The following is an 18,729-nucleotide window of genomic DNA, read 5'->3' on the forward strand; positions in this document are numbered from 1 at the left end:
CCCAAACCATGTCCATTGAGTTCGTGATGCAATCCAACCATCTCATCCTCTGACGTCTCCTCCTCCTGCCCTCAATCTTTCCCAGCAATCAGTCTTTTCCAATGAGTCAGCTATTTGCATGAGGTGGCCAAAGTATTGGAGTTTCAGCTTCAATATCAGTCCCTCCAATGAACACCCAGGACTGATTTCATTTAGGATGGACTGGTTGGATCTCCTTGCGGTCCAAGGGATTCTGAAGCCTCTTCTCCAACACCACAGTTCAAAAGCATCAATTCTTCGGTGCTCAGCTTTCTTTTTAGGCCAAATCTCACACCCATACATGACCACAGGAAAAACCATAGCCTTGACTAGACGGACCTTTGTAGTCAAAGTAATATCTCTGCTCCTTAATATGCTGTCTAGGTTGGTCACAACTTTCCTTCCAAGAGTAAGCGTCTTTAAATATCACGGCTGCAATCATCATCTGCAGTGATTTTGGAGCCCAGAAAAATAAAGTCAGCCACTATTTCCACTGTTTCCCCATCTATTTGCCATGAAGTAATTGACTTAATTTTATTTATATGATTTTTTAAATTTCAGTAAGTGAAAAATTAAATTAGAAAATATTTTAATTGAATTTAATTATAAACTGTAAACATAAACATAAAGGTATTATATATAAGAAATACACAAAGTAGTACAGCCACTATGGAGAATGGTATGGAGATTCCTTAAAAAACTGGAAAAAGAACTGTCTTATGACCCAGCAATTCCAATGCTGGGCATACACTCCGAGGAAACCAGAATTGAAAGAGACACGTGTACCCAAGTGTTCATCACAGTACTATTTATAATAGCCAGGACATGGAAGCAACCTAGATGCCCATGAGCAGATGAATGGTTAAGAAAGCTGTGGTACATATACACAATGGAGTATTAACTCAGCCATTAAAAAGAATACATTTGAATCAGTTCTAATGAGGTGGATGCAACTTGAGCCTATTATATAGAGTGAAGTAAGCCAGAAAGAAAAACACCAATACAGTATACTAATGCATATATATGGAATTTAGAAAGATGGTAACGACAAACCTGTATGCGAGACAGCAAAAGAGACACAGATGTATAGAACAGTCTTTTGGACTCTGTGGGAGAGGGAGAGGGTGGGATGATTTGGAAGAATGGCATTGAAACACGTATAATATCATATAAGAAACGAATTGCCAGACCAGGTTTGATGCAGGATATAGGATGCTTGGGGTTGGTGCTCTGGGATGACCCAGAGGGATGGTACGGGGAGGGAGGTAGGAGAGGCGTTCAGGATGGGGAGCACGTGTACACCTGTGGCGCATTCATGTTGATGTATGGCAAAACCAATACAATATTGTAAAGTAATTAGATTCCAATTAAAATACATAAATTTAAATAAAAAAAGAAATACATATAAAATCAACTATAAGTATATCAAATATAACATTGAATTTTTTATACCTTAAATTATGAGAACATCATTAATTACTTAAATATGTATTCTTGTTGCCAGAACACTGGAGTGGGTTGCCATTCCGAAATACTGGAGTGGGTTTCCATTCCCTTTTCCAGGAGATCTTCCTGACTCAGGGATTGAACCCTAGTCTCCCGCATTATAGGCAGAAGCTCTACCATCTGAGCCACCAGAAAAGTCAACTATATTAAATATAACATTGAATTTTTTATAACTGAAAATATGAGAACATCATTAATTACTTAAATATGTATTATGTTGCCTATTGAACTTTTGCAAAAATTTATGCTGCATGGATTTAGTTGTATTATTTTCTCGAGAGGGCTTATTTTTAAAAATGTATTTTCACATTGTTTGAATTTTCTCCCCAGTTGTATTACATCTATCTCATTTATCTTCAAGAATATCAGGAACAAATCAAATCTGGAAATTCTTTATACTTTTCATTACACACTTATATTTACTTTATACATTATTCATTAGTTCTATGTAATGAAGTCTATTAAAGTGACATGAACAGAGAACTTCCTTGGGTGATAGATATCAGTCCTGCATACTGTTGGGAGTTTTTATACGCTAGAGTTTTAAATCAACTTTGTCTCAACTCCCTCTCTCCCTTTCATTCTCTTTTGTACATATAATACATACATTTCTTGATCTTCCCTTCTAAAAATATAACTAAACACATGTAAGCTAAATTTGATCAAAAAACATAGTTGCACCTTGGTATATTAAAAAAATCATGATATGAATACTTTCAGTTCAGTTCAGTTCAGTTCAGTTGCTCAGTCGTGTCCGACTCTTTGTGACCCCATGAATTGCAGCACGCCAGGCCTCCCTGTCCATCACCATCTCCCGGAGTTCACTCAGACTCACATCCATCGAGTTGGTGATGTCATCCAGCCATCTCATCCTCTGTCGTCCCCTTCTCCTCCTGCCCCCAATCCCTCCCAGCATCACAGTCTTTTCCAATGAGTCAACTCTTCGCATGAGGTGGTCAAAGTACCAGAGTTTCAGCTTTAGCATCATTCCTTCCAAAGAAATCCCAGGGCTGGTCTCCTTCAGAATGGACTGGTTGGATCTCCTTGCAGTCCAAGGGACTCTCAAGAGTCTTCTCCAAAACCACAGTTCAAAAGCATCAATTCTTCAGTGCTCAGCTTTCTTCAAAGTCCAACTCTCACATCCATACACGACCACTGGAAAAATCACAGCCTTGACTAGACAGAGCTTTGTTGACAAAGTAATGTCTCTGCTTTTCAATATGCTATCTAGGTTGGTCATAACTTTCCTTCCAAGGAGTAAGCGTCTTTTAATTTCATTGCTGCAGTCACCATCTTCAGTGATTTTGGAGCCCCCCAAAATAAAGTCTGACACTGTTTCCACTGTTTCCACTTTTTCCCCATCTATTTCCCATGAAGTGATGGGACCAAAAGCCATGATCTTCATTTTCTGAATATTGAGCTTTAAGCCAACTTTTTCACTCTCCATTTTCACTTTCATCAAGAGGCTTTTGAGTTCCTCTTCACTTTCTGCCATAAGGATGGTGTCATCTGCATATAATTGTATTTTCATAGGCTTAGCCTTAATTGTCATGAAGTAAATTTTAAACATAAAAATAATTTTAAAAACTCAAAAATGAGAAAATGTAAGAACTTTCTCTAATGGAAATTTGCTTATTTTGTTAATAACTGGACATTTATAATAGGTGTTTGTTCTTCTGCTTAAACTCCAATAGTTTGGCCACCTCATGTGAAGAGTTGACTCATTGGAAAAGACCCTGATGCTGGGAGGGATTGGGGGCAGGAGGAGAAGGGGACAACAGAGGATGAGATGGCTGGATGGCATCACCAACTCGATGGACATGAGTTTGAGTGAACTCCAGGAGTTGGTGATGGACAGGGAGGCCTGGAGTGCTGCAACTCATGGGGTCACAAAGAGTCAGACACAACTGAGTGACTGAACTGAACTGAATCTTCTGCTAAGCAATTGTTATGATTTGCATTTAATTACCTTTCAAATTGTATTTCTTATATTTTCCCAGAATTGTGATCTCAGTGAAAGCAGGATTTTTCTCTCTTTTTTAGGCTTTTTAAACACTGTAGTTTCATTAATTTGGCTTCCCACATGGCTCAGTGGCAAGGAATCCACCTGCAATACTGGAGATACAGGTTTTATCCCTGTGTTGGGAAGATTCTCTGGAGAAGGAAATGTCTACCTATTCCAGTATTCTTGCCTGGGAAATCCCACGGACAGGGGAGCCTGGTGGGCTATAGTCCATGGGGTAGCAAAACAGTCAGAGATGACTTAGAAATTGAACAACAATGGTTTCATTATTTACAACAGTAATTGACAAAAAGTAGGCACTTAGGAAATTTAACCAGATAACAGGATATATCTAACAATTATTTCTGAAAAATAAATTAGTAAATACATAAATAAATCTAAAATTAGAGCTGGAATTCCTGCTAAAATATAATCTATAGAAACTAAAAACCTCTCCTTTGAAAACTGTCTTGTGTAACATTGAAAATTTAGAATTTGACTTATCTTTTTTATTCTTTCATTACAAATCTGAATTGATATTTTGAAGTAAACATGAATATGTTTCATTTACATATTCTTAAACTTATGTTAAAGAGCTCAACAGTTAAAAAGCTCAAATTTGTTCTAATTTGAAACATGAATCATGCTACTGGAAATAGCCAATAATCTCTATTGAAGTAAAATTAAGTTAAATTTCTATTGTGTCATTGTTTATGTTTGTAAACAATAATTATGAGTAAAGTCATATGCTTATTTATTATCTTAATAAAAGTTCTATTCTTATTAGCTAAAGAAAAGTCTATAGATTGAAAATTCACTGAATTGAGACTTTAAACAAGATTTAATATTTTACTTCTGCCTTCCAAGTGTATCATGCTCCTTTTAATATTAAATTAAAGTGATATTAAGTACAGATTAACACTTACCATACCATGCATGTTCAGTCTTGTATGACTATAATCCCAAGTGCCATATTCTGCCAGGCTCCTCTGTCTAAAGAATTGTCCAGGCCAAAATACTGGAGCAGGTTGACATTTCTTTCTCAAGGGGATCTTTCTGACCCAGGGACTGTACCTGTGTCTTTTGCGTCTCCTGCATCTCTTGCACTGCCAGGCACATTCTTTACCATCTGAGTAATCGGGGAAGCCCGAAACTACCGACTGAAACACTCAAATTCCAACTATAATGTTCCACAAATTACCCACAAATTCGTAATAGAAATAATAAAAAAAAATGCTCTTCTCTTTAAAAATAATGAAAACTACCTATGAATATACATATTCTTGAGTTACGTTTTATTTTACCAACACTATGGTTGATCTCAGTTGATATTAATATGCTATATTTATAACGAGATTTTTTACAACATTCTTAAATATAGGGTGCTTAGTTTTTCATTTATTTTTTCTTAATCATCTATAAGGCATTAAACTAGCTGCTGGAATAAAATTTCTAAAATTCCTAAACACTTTAGAAGGAGATAATATTGTTATATTTGCAAAATTAGTTTCCTTCATGTATCATATTAGGTTTTGACATTTCAATCTATTACAAGAACCCTTTGTTGATTGGATTTATCTCTTTAAATTCAGTTTATCTCCACCTAAGTGCTACTTTTCTTGACACATAACATGACTTACCTGGATATTAGAAATAAAGTCTGATAATATTTGATTACCTGCTTGAATATTTGTTATATGATATCAAATAATCCTTTATATTTGACAAAAAGCATTATAAATTTGTTTTGAGTTGGTAAGGAAAAATGTGTTACAAATACCTAACACAATATTTTCCTTTCTTTTCATATTTAAAAAAAATTAGTTATCCTGCTCACCAAGTTTTTTTGATTACAAAAATCATAGTTCATTTTAGTGCTATCAAGTCTTCACATGTACAAAAGATTCTTTGAGTAACCACTAGAAGAAAGAAGAAGTAAAAACAGAAACTATTAAAAGCATTTCCTCTAGGAAACTGGGCTACTTGCTGGGAATGGTGAAGTAGGGGATTATCACTTTTATTATAAATTGATTAGGCTTTATAACTTAAAAAATCAGATAAAAATTCTACTTAGAACAGCAATTATAAAATACAAATTCTCAAATATCTGGATTTCAAAAACATTTTTAAATTTTATATTAGCTATGCATAAATGCTAAGAAAGAAAGAAACTATCACATATTCCAGAGAGTGATAAAGGAGCAGGAGTTTGATAGTTAAGAAAAACTTTTTGAACAATTCTCTATTTCCCACTTCCCCTGGACTTTAGTAACCACAGTTCTACTCTCTGCTTCTCAGTCTGACTATTTTAGGTACCTTATGTAAGTGAAATCAGGCAGTATTTGTCCTTCTGTGATCAGTTTATTTCATTACCATAAGGTCCTCCAGGTTCATTCATGCTGTCACATATGGCAGAATTTCCTCCTTTTTTAAGCCTGAATAGTTTATGTAAAATGAATTAGTTCTAGAGATCTGTTGTACAACACACCTCCTATAGTTAGAAATACTGCTATGCTATGCTACGCTAAGTCACTTCAGTCGTGTCTGACTCTGTTCAACCCCAGAGATGGCAGCCCACCAGGCTTCCCCATCCCTGGGATTCTCCAGGCAAGAACACTGGAGTGTGTTGCCATTTCCTTCTCCAATGCATGAAAGTGAAAAGAGAAAGTGAAGTCGCTCAGTCGTGTCCGACTCATAGCGACCCCATGGACTGCAGCCCACCAGGCTCCTCCGTCCATGGGATTTTCCAGGCAAGAGTACTGTATTGTGCACTTAAAAATTCATTAAGTAGGTAGATTTCATGTTGAATGTCTTTACCACAATTAAAAAAAAAAAGACCTGTTCTTGCTGGAAAGGTAAAGCAGATACACAGATGAAGGAGTCAGCCTTAGGAAGGTCTGGTGGCAGACTATTCCATCAGAAGGAAACAAAAAACATATGTTTACGGTGGAATAATATATTGAACAATGGCCATGGGAAAAGGGGAAATGAAGGGAGAATAGAGAAATAAAACAGGTCAGATCAGCTTGGATCGGGCTTTGGAAAATGTGTTTAAATTTTAATCTCCTTGAGAATTCTAATAAATTTCTAATTCTAATGAGAATTCACTGCAGTTTTTGAAAAGAAAAATCATATGATCTAATACATATATTAAAAATACAAAAAATATTCTAAAAAATGAAGAAAGAATTCTGGAGGGAAAAAAGTTGCATATAGACATATACTTAATTACTTTAGTGGGTCTTCATAGATTTTACAGGCCAAAAATCTTCAAGGATGCTCTATAAATGGGGTTTACTTAATTATATTTGATGTCCTTGGTTGGTCATCCTATTCCTGGGTGGTGATGTTGAACTTCTAAATAAATTATGTCACTTTATTAAGGGCATCTAATTATTGTCAAAGTAACTGTGAAGAATCCCTAACATCTAATCCATGCTCCAAAAGTGTTTCTAGATAAAACAAAAAATGTCTAAGTGTAGAGCTGCTTTCCAGATTATTAAAAAAAAAAAAAAATGAAGCATTAAATACATTTTTTTCCCTAAGATTCCCCAGAGATAAATGACACATAGTGAATTGTTTCAAATGACATAAAGCTAACTAAGAAGATAGGAAAAAGAATTTGAGAAACAACTTGAGAGTCAGGATGTAAATAGAATAACAATGTAGAAGTGAACACTAGAGCTGTAGCTGCAAATGATGGCAAGTAATCTCAATGCTGAACCAAGAGATTTGAAAATGTTTCCCAAGATAGAAGCTACATTTTTACTATCGTGTTTTGTGTTACTTGCTCATAGTTAATTATGAAGAGAGAGAGACAGAGAGAAAGAAAGGAAGGAATAGTAGGTATGGGAAAGGAAGGAGGAAGGACTTTATAAGTTCTTGTAAGGTTTTATGTCACTTCCATTCATTTGTTGTTGTCATTCAGTCACTGACCAGTATAAAATTCTTTGCAGCCCCATGGACAGGAGCACTCCATGTTTCCCTGTCCTTCAGTATCTCTTGGAGTTTTCTCAGATTCAAGTCAATTGAATCAGTGATGCTATCTAACTATCTCATCCTCTACCATCCTCTTCTCCTTTGCCTTTAATCTTTCCCAGCATCAGGGTCTTTTCCAAAGAGTCAGCTCTTCACTTCAGGTGCTCAAAGTATTTGAGCTTCAGCATCAGTCCTTCCAAAGAATATTCAGGGCATACACTAACACCAATTAATGCTAATTAGAAAGGACAATAGTGAATACAGTCAGAGAATTTCATCAGAACTCTAACTAAAATTAAGATGTAAGCTCATAAGTTAAAATGTAGATATCTGTCTGTTATATCACTAAACAGTTTTACTGCTGAATATGTGTGCATTAAATTTACTATAACTCTACTTAAAAGAAAAAAGAAAAAAAATTATTGGAAGCTTGAATATGTGAAATCTACCATAAAGAGAATACTTGGATGTTTTCATACATTTTCATTATCTGTTCCTTCACACTGCTCTATTCTTCCTGGCTTTCTCCAACCATGAAATAAATTTCAAGGCCCAGTTTAAAATGCATCTCCCCAATAGTAAACATTTTTTCCATTGCTTTCATAGTAGAAAACTATAAATTAATACATTCTCTTTCCTACTTTATATTGTAATCATCTTTTGGCATACTTTCCCAAACCCCACCTTCCTTCCTGGTGCACAAGCATCTCAACTGGATGAAATAACAAGGTTCTTTGTGGAAGATGGTATCACTGATATAGTTGGATGAGAGCTGTGTTTCCTCTCTCCCTTAAACGTTACCAAGTGGACACTAAAATTAAAGCAAGTAACAGAAAAACTCACCACCACACATACCTATATTTATGAGTAAAAAAGACAAAAAAAACTCATACAGTCTGTTCTAATGATTTAGTAAGTTCCTAGGCTTCTAGCCTTTATCCACCTTCATAGATATCCTACAATTCATGTAGGATTTGCTTCTGACACAAACAAAATCCTTTTAGAGCAAGATGAAATTAATTTCTATAGAGATTCAAGTGACAAAGTTCTCTGAATCTAAGCCCTAGAGCAGTAGCACCATTTAAAACTGTGTATATTATATTAAGTTTTTCTATAAATTCAAAGTCAGAGATGTTTTTATATTTCCAAAAAATCAAAAATTTTCAGACCAAGATTTAAGTAAAATAAGAAAGCCACAGAGATAATATAGAAAAAGATAACATACAAAATATGCAGTAGATTTAAAATTTCATATTGAAATATATCACAAAACACTTTAGACTGAGGTTTCTCAACCTTGGCACTATATCACTTTGGATCAAATAAGGTTTGGTTGATGGGAAGGATGTCTTCCACACTGCAGGAAAGTTAGCATCATCCTGGTTTCTACGTGCTAAATGTCAATAGGAAAAATCCTGTTGTGACAAACAAAAATGTCCCCAGACACCACCACCAAATGTTCCCTTGGGAGCAAATTAGCCACCCCCCCCCCCCGCAACCCCCCATTTAAGATCCAATGCCCTAGGTCAATAAATCAATTTAAGATTATTTTCTGTTAATTTCTAGACTTCACTTTCACTTTTCACTTTCGTGCACTGGAGAAGGAAATGGCAACCCACTCTGGTATTCTTGCTTGGAGAATCCCAGGGACGGGGAGCCTGGTGGGCTGCCATCTATGGGGTCGCACAGAGTCGGACATGACTGAACTGACTTAGCAGTAGCAGCAGAAATACATAGCCTACAAAAATTGACACAAGAAGAAATTAAAATCTTAAATAATTCTTTACTCATGGTAACAAATAAAAAAATCCTGAAGGCCCTACCCTTATCCCCCAAAAATCTCTTCAATCAAATAGTATTTCTAGATGGACCACTGCATAGTGGATTTTTACTGTGCCAATTCAGCTGGACTGACATTGTCTTTTTCCAAAATTCTTTCCTATGTAATTATAGCTTAGCTACATGAAGTAGTTGGCAAGAAATTTGGAATACAGAACTATGTAGCAGACTATTATTTTTATACTAAGAAGGTTTTTTGTTTGTTTTTGTTTCTTCATTTTTTATGGACTCAAAATTGGGCTGTAAAACTTGGAGCAGGAAAAAAAAAAAAAAGAAAGAAAAATGATGGGTTCACAGTACTAATTTTCCTGCCTACATCTCCTATAAGGAAACTGAAAACTTCTATAACTACCATATAAAAAAACATGATCCTATATAGTTATAGTGCTTATATTTATGAAAATCATACTTAAATTATCAAGTTACAGGTGGCTGAATTACAATGTAAATTGAATTCCCAAGTTTGCAAGAATTGTTATGATAAAACATTTAGAGCTTTGATTGGGAAGAATTTGGGCCCTAAATATTAAGAGTGAGGCATATGGAAAGATTTTAAATACTATTGGAAAGTTAAACATTTAAACTCTCATAAACTTCCTTTCTTTTAGAATTCTCTCTTCAACCTCTGTCTGAGGAGGTTAGCTTCCTCTTGATTAAAGAAACTATAATTTCCTTCCCACAGAGACTGTTTCCTTGCAAGAAGAAACTGCTAATTCTCTCCATATCTTATCTCCAACCATTGTTAATACTCATAGATCCATAACCAGACTCAAGTTCCAACAAGGCCTAGAAGGCAATGCACAAAGTGTAACATAAAAAAGTATATATTATAAATATCAAACATTTTCAAGTGTGATTTTAACATTTTATATTTAAAAATCTAAGTAAACAAGTGAGAAACAATCCTAAAGTTGTTCAATTAAGGTAGAAGAAATACAAATTTGGCTCAGACTAAGTAGATTAATAAGGTCTCACTTAGCAAAGATTCTGGATTCTATATTTTAAATCAAGAAAATAGAAATAGTGTTAGCATTTTGCTTTGCAGCTGACTAAAATCTGGGACCAAAAAGTGCTTACATTTAATTTAACTAAATGCTGCTGCTGCTGCTAAGTCGCTTCAGTCATGTTTGACTCTGTGCGACTCCAGAGATAACAGCCCACCAAGCTCCCCCATCCCTGGCAAGAACCCTGGAGTGGGTTGCCATTTCCTTCTCCAACTAAATGCTAGAACCTCTCAATTATATTATTGTGGGATATAACCTTTTAGTGAGATCAAAATGGTAGAATGGATTTATTATGTCATGATTATTTATCTACAAAAGTACCCCTCAGGTAGACCAGAATACACTTCCTTCATTAAGTCTAGAATAAATACATTCATGGTGAGTCCTCAATGTTCTTAATGAATTCCTTTGTGATTACTTTCTATAGGCCAGAAATATAAGCAGGAACTACTGTAATGGAACTGGGCTTCCAGAATTCAATGGGGATAATAGCATTCCAAACAGAGGCACTTAATCCTTGGACAAAAAATAATAATAGTAGCTGTAATGAAAGGCAAAGCTGAAGCAAGAATCACAGTAGTCTATGCTGTAAAAGTTTCGATGTTAAATAGTTCATCATCATGTACCCAGAACAAAAATAGATGAGTAGTCTATTAACTTTGTAAAAGTAAAAATCTGCAATTGTGTTAAATGTATGTGTTAAAGTGCAATACAGCTACATATGAGACTCAACAAAATTATGGTAACCAGAAGTATTTTAATGAAGAGAAGACTGAGTCTTCTTGAGGAAAGACCTAACTGTATGGCCAAACATGGATATTGTTAATATTTCTCCTAGCTTTCTCCTAAAGTTCTGCAAATACTTACTGTAGTTACTCCTATCTGAACCCATCAGATATTTCAAAGATATTTGACACTGACTCCAAACTCTCACTGACTCCTAGTGATTAAAATAGCATTGTGACGTGCTAGTCAGAATAGAGGCTTATGAAGGTCAGATAATCACTGGAGTATGTCCATCTCATAATAGACCCAATAGGCGCCTAAAACCCATCCTATGGCCAGTTTCTGAATTCAAAAATACATAATTGGCTAACATTGTCAGTAACTGACCTGGTTCTTTCATCCATGGAAAGGGCATTGTTATGAAAGGGAAAGCCAAATGGAAAACCCTAGATCTTCTTTTATATAAGAAATATAAGACCAGAAACAACAAATCTTAGGGATTTCAGAGATTAATACCACTATCAAGCTCCTAAGATGCTGAAGTCAATCCCTACCACAGTTCATTCCACTTAACTATTTCGCTTATACAGGAGACAGATGTAAAGTACTATTATGAAATGAGATTATTGAAAATATAATCATGCAGTGATTTCAACTGTATCTGCTAATCTAGATGGACAGAGAAGCCTAGTGTTCTGTAGTCCATGGGGTCGTAAAGAGTTGGACATAACTGAATGACTGAACTGAACTGAATCTAGATGTAGTTTCATTGCTAGAGCACACTGTTATATCCCCTGATATAATATAATTAACTATCAGTTGACTATCCAACTGATAGTCAATAATAGACGTGGAAAATGTATTTTTTTTTTCCTCTAACGTTTTGAGCAAAGAACAGAATAAGTAGTTTACTTTCAGCAGGCAGAGAGATATACAACTGTACTGTTCTAGATTCGGGTTACACCAACTAGTAAACTTTCTGTCATAGATTAGTCTGTAAAGACTTGAAACATCTCTCAATTCAAAAGGATGTCATGTTTATCCACTATACTTATAATACAATAATTTGGTGAACAGGAAATAACAGCTGCTCTAGAGGCTTTGGTAAGACATGTATGCTAGAGTTTTGGAAATGTATCCTACAAAATTCAGGGACCTTGCCACCTGAGTTACATTTCTGAGGGTCCACCTCATGAGTATGTTGAAATCTCCCTTCCAAGATGAAAGATAAGCTGCTGTATCTTGCTCCTCTATTATTAAGAAAAGTTTTAGCAGTCTATGGGTCTCTTTAGATTTGTGATGCCATATATATCTCACTTTGCTGTATTACTCTCTCCCGTTTACTGAGTATCCTGAAAAGCTGCCAGTTTTGAGTGAGGCTAAGAATAAGTTTCTGCAAAAAGTCCATCTGCCAACAAAGCTGTTCTGCTGCTTGGACCATATGACCCAACAGATCCAATTCTGCTTAAGTGTCTAAGGCAGAAAAGAGATGTTGTATGGAACATTTTGCAGGCTGGTATAAATGATTCATAGAATGGAGCTTTGGAATTTGGTAACAAAGATATAACAGTTCCTACATATAATTTTCATCATGAGAAATCACTTGTTTTTGATACCTTACCTGAGTAGAGATGAAACAGTTTAACAAATTATAGCCAGTTTTCTTGTAGCCTGAGATGCTTGTCATGAACTGGGTTTATCTCAAGGAAACCAATTGCTGCTAATAAAATACATGAATATCAAAATTCAAATTTAAAAAGTTCTACACTGAATGGAGGCTGAATAGGACAAATGATATTTTTTAAATTATTTGGTTAAAGGAAATGATTTTTATGTTAAAATTCATAGAAGTCTTAAGCCACTTAACAGAATTTATCATTGGAGCAAAAATGTTTTGGGAAGCAAGATAAGCACATCAAAGGGGAGAAACAAAGACTAAAGAGTTAGAAGCCACAGTAATCAAGGCAGGCTCTGCCTCCCAGGCACCCTGCTGCAGAGCTGTGTTCCTCTCCAATAAAGCCTGCTTCCTGACAGTACTAGCCTTTGTGGTGGGGGGACGGGGGGAGTTATTTTTTTTAAGTAAATCAAGAAATGAAAAATGTTTGGAAGAAATAATGCATATTAAATTAACTTTCATCTAAAAGATTTTTTTTTTCCTCTAGTCTGTGAGAAGTGTGACTTTACCAGCTGCTGTTCCATCGCCCTGCACTCAAGAATTCTGAGGCATTCCCAGTGGAAGTTATCTCCATCTCCAAGGAAGGATGAGTGAAAAGGAAGCAGCAGTCCACTCATTTAATATCCATTCCATCTCCAAAAAATGTGTCATTTACCTGCTAAGTGTTTGCTTAAGGTCAAACAAAGGTCTACATTGTCAGAGTTTTCCAGTAGTCATGTATGAATCTTATAGTTGGACCATAATGAAGGCTTACTGCTGAAGAATTGATGCTTTCCAAATGTGGTGCTGGAGAAGACTCTTGAGAGTCCCCTGGACTGCAGGGAGATCAAACCAGTCAATCCAAAAGGAAATCATCCCTGAATATTCATTGGAAGGATTGATTCTGAAGATGAACCTCCAATATTTTTGCCACCTGGTGCAAAGAGCCAACTCATTAGAAAAGACCCTGATGCTGGGAAAGAGTGAGGGCAAGAGGAGAAGTGGTGACAGGATGAGATAATTGGATGGCATCACCAACACAATGGACATGAGTTTGAGCAAATTCTGGGAGATAGTGAAGGACAGAAAAGCTTGGCATGATGCAGTCTTTGGGGTTGTAAGGAATAGGACAAGACTTAGTGACTGAACAAAATCAATGAGAAGCCTAGAATGTGGAGTAACTTGAAATAAGAAAAAAAAAATGTGAATGCAAAAGGCTGTGATGGATTACAAGGAGATGATTGGGTTCTACAGATTAATTGAGTAAGATAAGGACCACAGAGATTCCACAGTTAAGTCATTTGCTGTTCTGTGTTTGATTAAGAGTTCCCTCCTTTGTGGTAGGCCACTAGGGCAGCTCTTCTGTTGCTCTTTGGATATTTCCAGCTAGACGAGTACCTGCTTCACGTACACTCCACTCAGATGACTGTGATCTTCCTACATATGGGACTCAGGTTCCAGCTAGATCAATTCATTTCAGTTGCTAAGTTGTGTCCAACAATTTGTGATCCCCTGGACTGCAGCACACCAGGCTTGCCTGTCCATCACTGACTCTGGTAGTTTACTCAAACTCATGTCCATCGAGTCAGTGATGCCCTCCAACCATCTCATCTTCTGTCGGCCCCTTCTCCTCCCACCTTCAATCTTTCCCAGCATCAGGGCCTTTTCCAATGAGTCAGTTCTTCACATCAGGTGGCCAAAGTATTGGAGTTTCAGCTTCAGCATCAGTCCTTCCAATAAATATTCAGGACTGATTTGCTTTAAGATGGACTGGTTTGATCTCTTGCAGTCCAAGAGACTCTCAAGAGTCTTCTCCAACAACACAGCTCAAAAGCATAAATTCTTCAACATTCAGCTTTCTTTATGGCCCAAATCTCACATCCTTACATGACTACTGGAAAAACCATAGCCTTGACCAGATGGACCTTTGTTGGCAAAGTGAAGTCTCTGCTTTTTAATATGCTGTCTAGATTGATATTAGCTTTTCTTCCAGGTAGCAAGCATCTTTTAATTTCATGGTTGCACTCACCAGATGCTGTGATTTTGAAACCCCAAAAAATAAAGTCTGTCACTGTTTCTGTTGTTTCCCCATCTATTTGGTAGAGCCTGCCTTGATTACTATGGCTCCCAAGTCTTTAGTCTTTGTTTCTCCTCTTTGTGGTGTCTGTCTTGTTACACAAAACATCTTTGCTCCAATGATAAATTTTGCTAAGTGGCTTAAGACTTCTATGAATTTTAACATAAAAATCATTTTGATTTAACCAGCTAATTTAAAAATATAATTTATCTAATTAGCCTCCATTCAGCATTGAATGCCTTCCTCAGTGATCAGTGCAAAGAAATAGAGGAAAACCATAGAATGGGAAAGACTAGAGATTTCTTCAAGAAAATTAGATACCAAAAATTTAATGCAAAGATGGACACAATAAAGGACAGAAATAGGATGGGCCTAACAGAAGCAGAAGATATTAAGAAGAGGTGGCAAGAATACACAGAAAAACTGTACAAAAAAGATCTTTATGACCCAGATAACCACGATGGTGTGATCACTCACCTAGAGCTAGACACCCTGGAATGCAAAGTCAAGTAGGCCTTAGGAAGCATCACTATGAACAAAGCTAGTGGAGGTGATGGAATTCCAGTTCAGCCATTTCAAATCCTGAAAGACAATGCTGTGAAAATGCTGCACTCAATATGCCAGCAAATTTGGACAACTCAGCAGTGGCCACAGGACTGGAAAAGGTCAGTTTTCATTCCAATCCCAAAGAAAGGCAATGCCAAAGAATGTTCAAACTACCTCACAATTGCACCTATCTCACTAGCAAAGTAATGCTCAAAATTCTCCAAGCCAGGCTTCAACAGTATGTGATCCATGAACTTCCTGATGTTCAAGCTGGATTTAGAAGAGGCAGAGGAACCAGAAGTCAAATTGCTAACATCTGCTGTATTATCAAAAAAGCAAGAGAGTTCCAGAAAAACATCTACTTCTGCTTTATTGTCTATGCCAAAGCTTTAGACTGTGTGGATCACAACAAACTGTGGAAAATTCTTCAATAGGTGGGAATACCAAACCACCTGACCTACCTTCTGAGAAATCTGTATACAGGAAAAAAACAACTGTTAGAACTTTACATGGAAAAACAGACTGGTTCCAAATCGGGAAAGAAGTACATCAAAGCTGTATATTGTCCATCTGCTTATTTAACTTATATGCAGAGTACATCATAAGAAACACTGAGCTGGATGAAGCACAAGCTGGAATCAAGTTGCTGGAAGAAATATCAATATCCTCAAAAATGCAGATGACATCACCCTTATGGCAGAAAGCAAAGAAGAACTAAAGAGCATCTTGATAAAAGTGAAAGAGGAAAGTGAAAAATTTGGCTTAAAACTCAACATTCAGAAAACTAAGATCATTGCATCCGGTCTCATCATTTCATGGCAAATCCATGGGGAAACAATAGCTCCAGCTAGAGATTGTTCTTATCAAAGGAAAGGGGAGGAGGCATGCTCTAATATTAGACTCACTGATAATCAGTGAGCCAAACTGAAGTCGATTCTCCCTGTAACTTGTAATCCTTCCTTCCCACCACCCAGGAGCAATGACTGTACCATGTTCTGCTGGCTGTCTACTGCACATGGTGGGGTGTTGCTCCAGGACTTTGCTTCAGAAGTAAAACTGTTGCCATCTCCATCACTTACTTTGGACCCTTTTTTTTTTTTAATTTTGAAGTTGAACAAGTACAGGCTTTGCAGGCCTGCAGGCTGCAGCCCAATACTTTATGCCCCAACCTTATTTCTTTAAGGCATATAATCAAAGTTGTTATCAATTTGTTGTTAACAATTTGGAGAGTAAGGACACATTAGTGGTACAATGTCAACAATTGCAAAAGATAAGCCTCAAATTTGATGATTTCAGGTTGAACTGGAATAGGACTCCTTTAGAAAAATTTAAAATATAATTAGAATAATAAAATCAACAATAGTGGTAATTGTAATAATATAAGCAATGATAATGATTGCCACCATTAATGCACACTATCTGACCCAAGTAGTGTTGAAGTGCTTTACTTGGATTGTCATTTAATTATCACTATAATAGATGAGTTAAAAACTGGTATTTCCTCTGTTTTCAGTGAATAGTTTGGTGAAAAAAATTAAGAAACTTGACAGAGATCAAAATTCATATAAATGAAAGTTGCAGAGTGTCAGAGTAGGTAGATGTGGCTCATCACCACTACACTAGCACACTCTTGAGTCACAGAATGAGGGGAGAGGGAATTTAGTATTTGATTTATATTAGTTGACAGAGTAATTCTAGAACACGGAGTTTCTTTGGGTTATAAATGCTGTATTTGTGCTTATTTTCTATCTATTTCCTAACTTTTATTAAGACTATTTTCATTTTATTTATGTGAGACATAATTGTGTCATGAAATAAATATTGCTAGAAATATATTTCTCATACTGTCAACTTGTTGCCAAGACACGCACTTATGACTGATTAAAACTGAGCAAGTGCAATTATGTAAACAGATATGTTTCATCCTCCATAAGACTGGTGATTTAGGAAATACATTTTATAATAAGTTAAGAAGACTGTAGAAGTATCACTTCCCCATAAATGAAACAAAGGAATCAATTCGTTACCCAGAAAATGGGTAATGTGGAAATTGGATTCTGTGACAACTCATTGAACAAACAATCATGAGCAACCACAATAAAATGTAATTTCCTTTATCTTAAATTCTGTAAAGTTAGCAGTTAAAGCTGGATTCTCATATATGCCATTCCATATAGTTTATCTTTCAAGCAAATGATTTTATGTGTCAAATATCTGTAGCAAGGATAATTCATGAGCTGAGATTTTAGGGGTGAAGAAATCAATGGAACATCGCACTGATGTTCCTTTGCTTCAGACTTATAACTGAACAATGTTATTTTTTTTTCAGTTTTGTGTGAGCTCATGTAGCAGCAGGAAAGCATAATATAATAAAGACAGCAGGGAGCTTCTCTCTAAAACTAGAATGAATTTACATTTGTCCATTATGTAAATGATTTTTCACCATTTTCCTATTTGAAGTAGTGGCAGGGTGAATTTCCATGTGCACTTATGAAACTGTTTTCAAAGTCTTTTTACAATGATACAAAAATACTCATTTTTCATTAACATTAAGACAAGTTACTGGTGTATCTTTATTAGAAATAACAAATTGGTCAAATGTGTTCTTATTTTCTTTATTTATCTTATACATAATGTATCTGCAAAGCTAAATCTGTCAATAGGCTTATTTCATAACCTGAATTAGCCATGATTATTGTTTTAATAGTTAGAAGTCATAATTAATTTTTAATAATTTTTAAATCTCTAAATTTTTCACTTGAAATATCATGAATATTATGCATTTAATACTATGTAGTATTCTTGTCTTTTAATACTATGTACTAAATACAAACAAAAATAAAATGAAAATGTCACATCTATATTATGCCAGATATTCTTAATCAAATTCTAGAAATGTATCAAATAGAAAGTTTCCTGACTCTGCAATTTTTGAATTTTACTGCTCTGGTTTTGTTCTCTTTGATATAGATACAGTTGAATGAATTTTTCTATAAATATGAAAAATATTTTCAACCCCAGAAGTTAAAGTGCAATTTAAAATGAATGCTTTTCTACATATTTCATTTCAACTTTACTTGAATGAATATATGAATGCCATATATTTTTTATTTCTGAAATTTAGTTCATTTTATACCAGTTGCACAAATAGTTAGTCAGTGCAATTAATAATATATAACAGCCAGGTAGTAAAAGTGTTTAAACCATTTATTTTCTTAGGTGTAGACTCTTGGGGTGGTTTGCTATGGCACAGATTTTTCACTAGTAAGCAAGTTTCTCTTGAGTAGTGTATGATATTTTTTCTGAGATTATTGTCCAAAAAATAATCTAAGCTCACAGCTCCATCCTTCTTACTGAATACTTTTCCCAAATTGTTCAT

The sequence above is a fragment of the Bos mutus genome, chromosome 20 (genome assembly GCF_027580195.1).
Source record: "Bos mutus isolate GX-2022 chromosome 20, NWIPB_WYAK_1.1, whole genome shotgun sequence".
Taxonomy (NCBI): Eukaryota; Metazoa; Chordata; class Mammalia; order Artiodactyla; family Bovidae; genus Bos; species Bos mutus.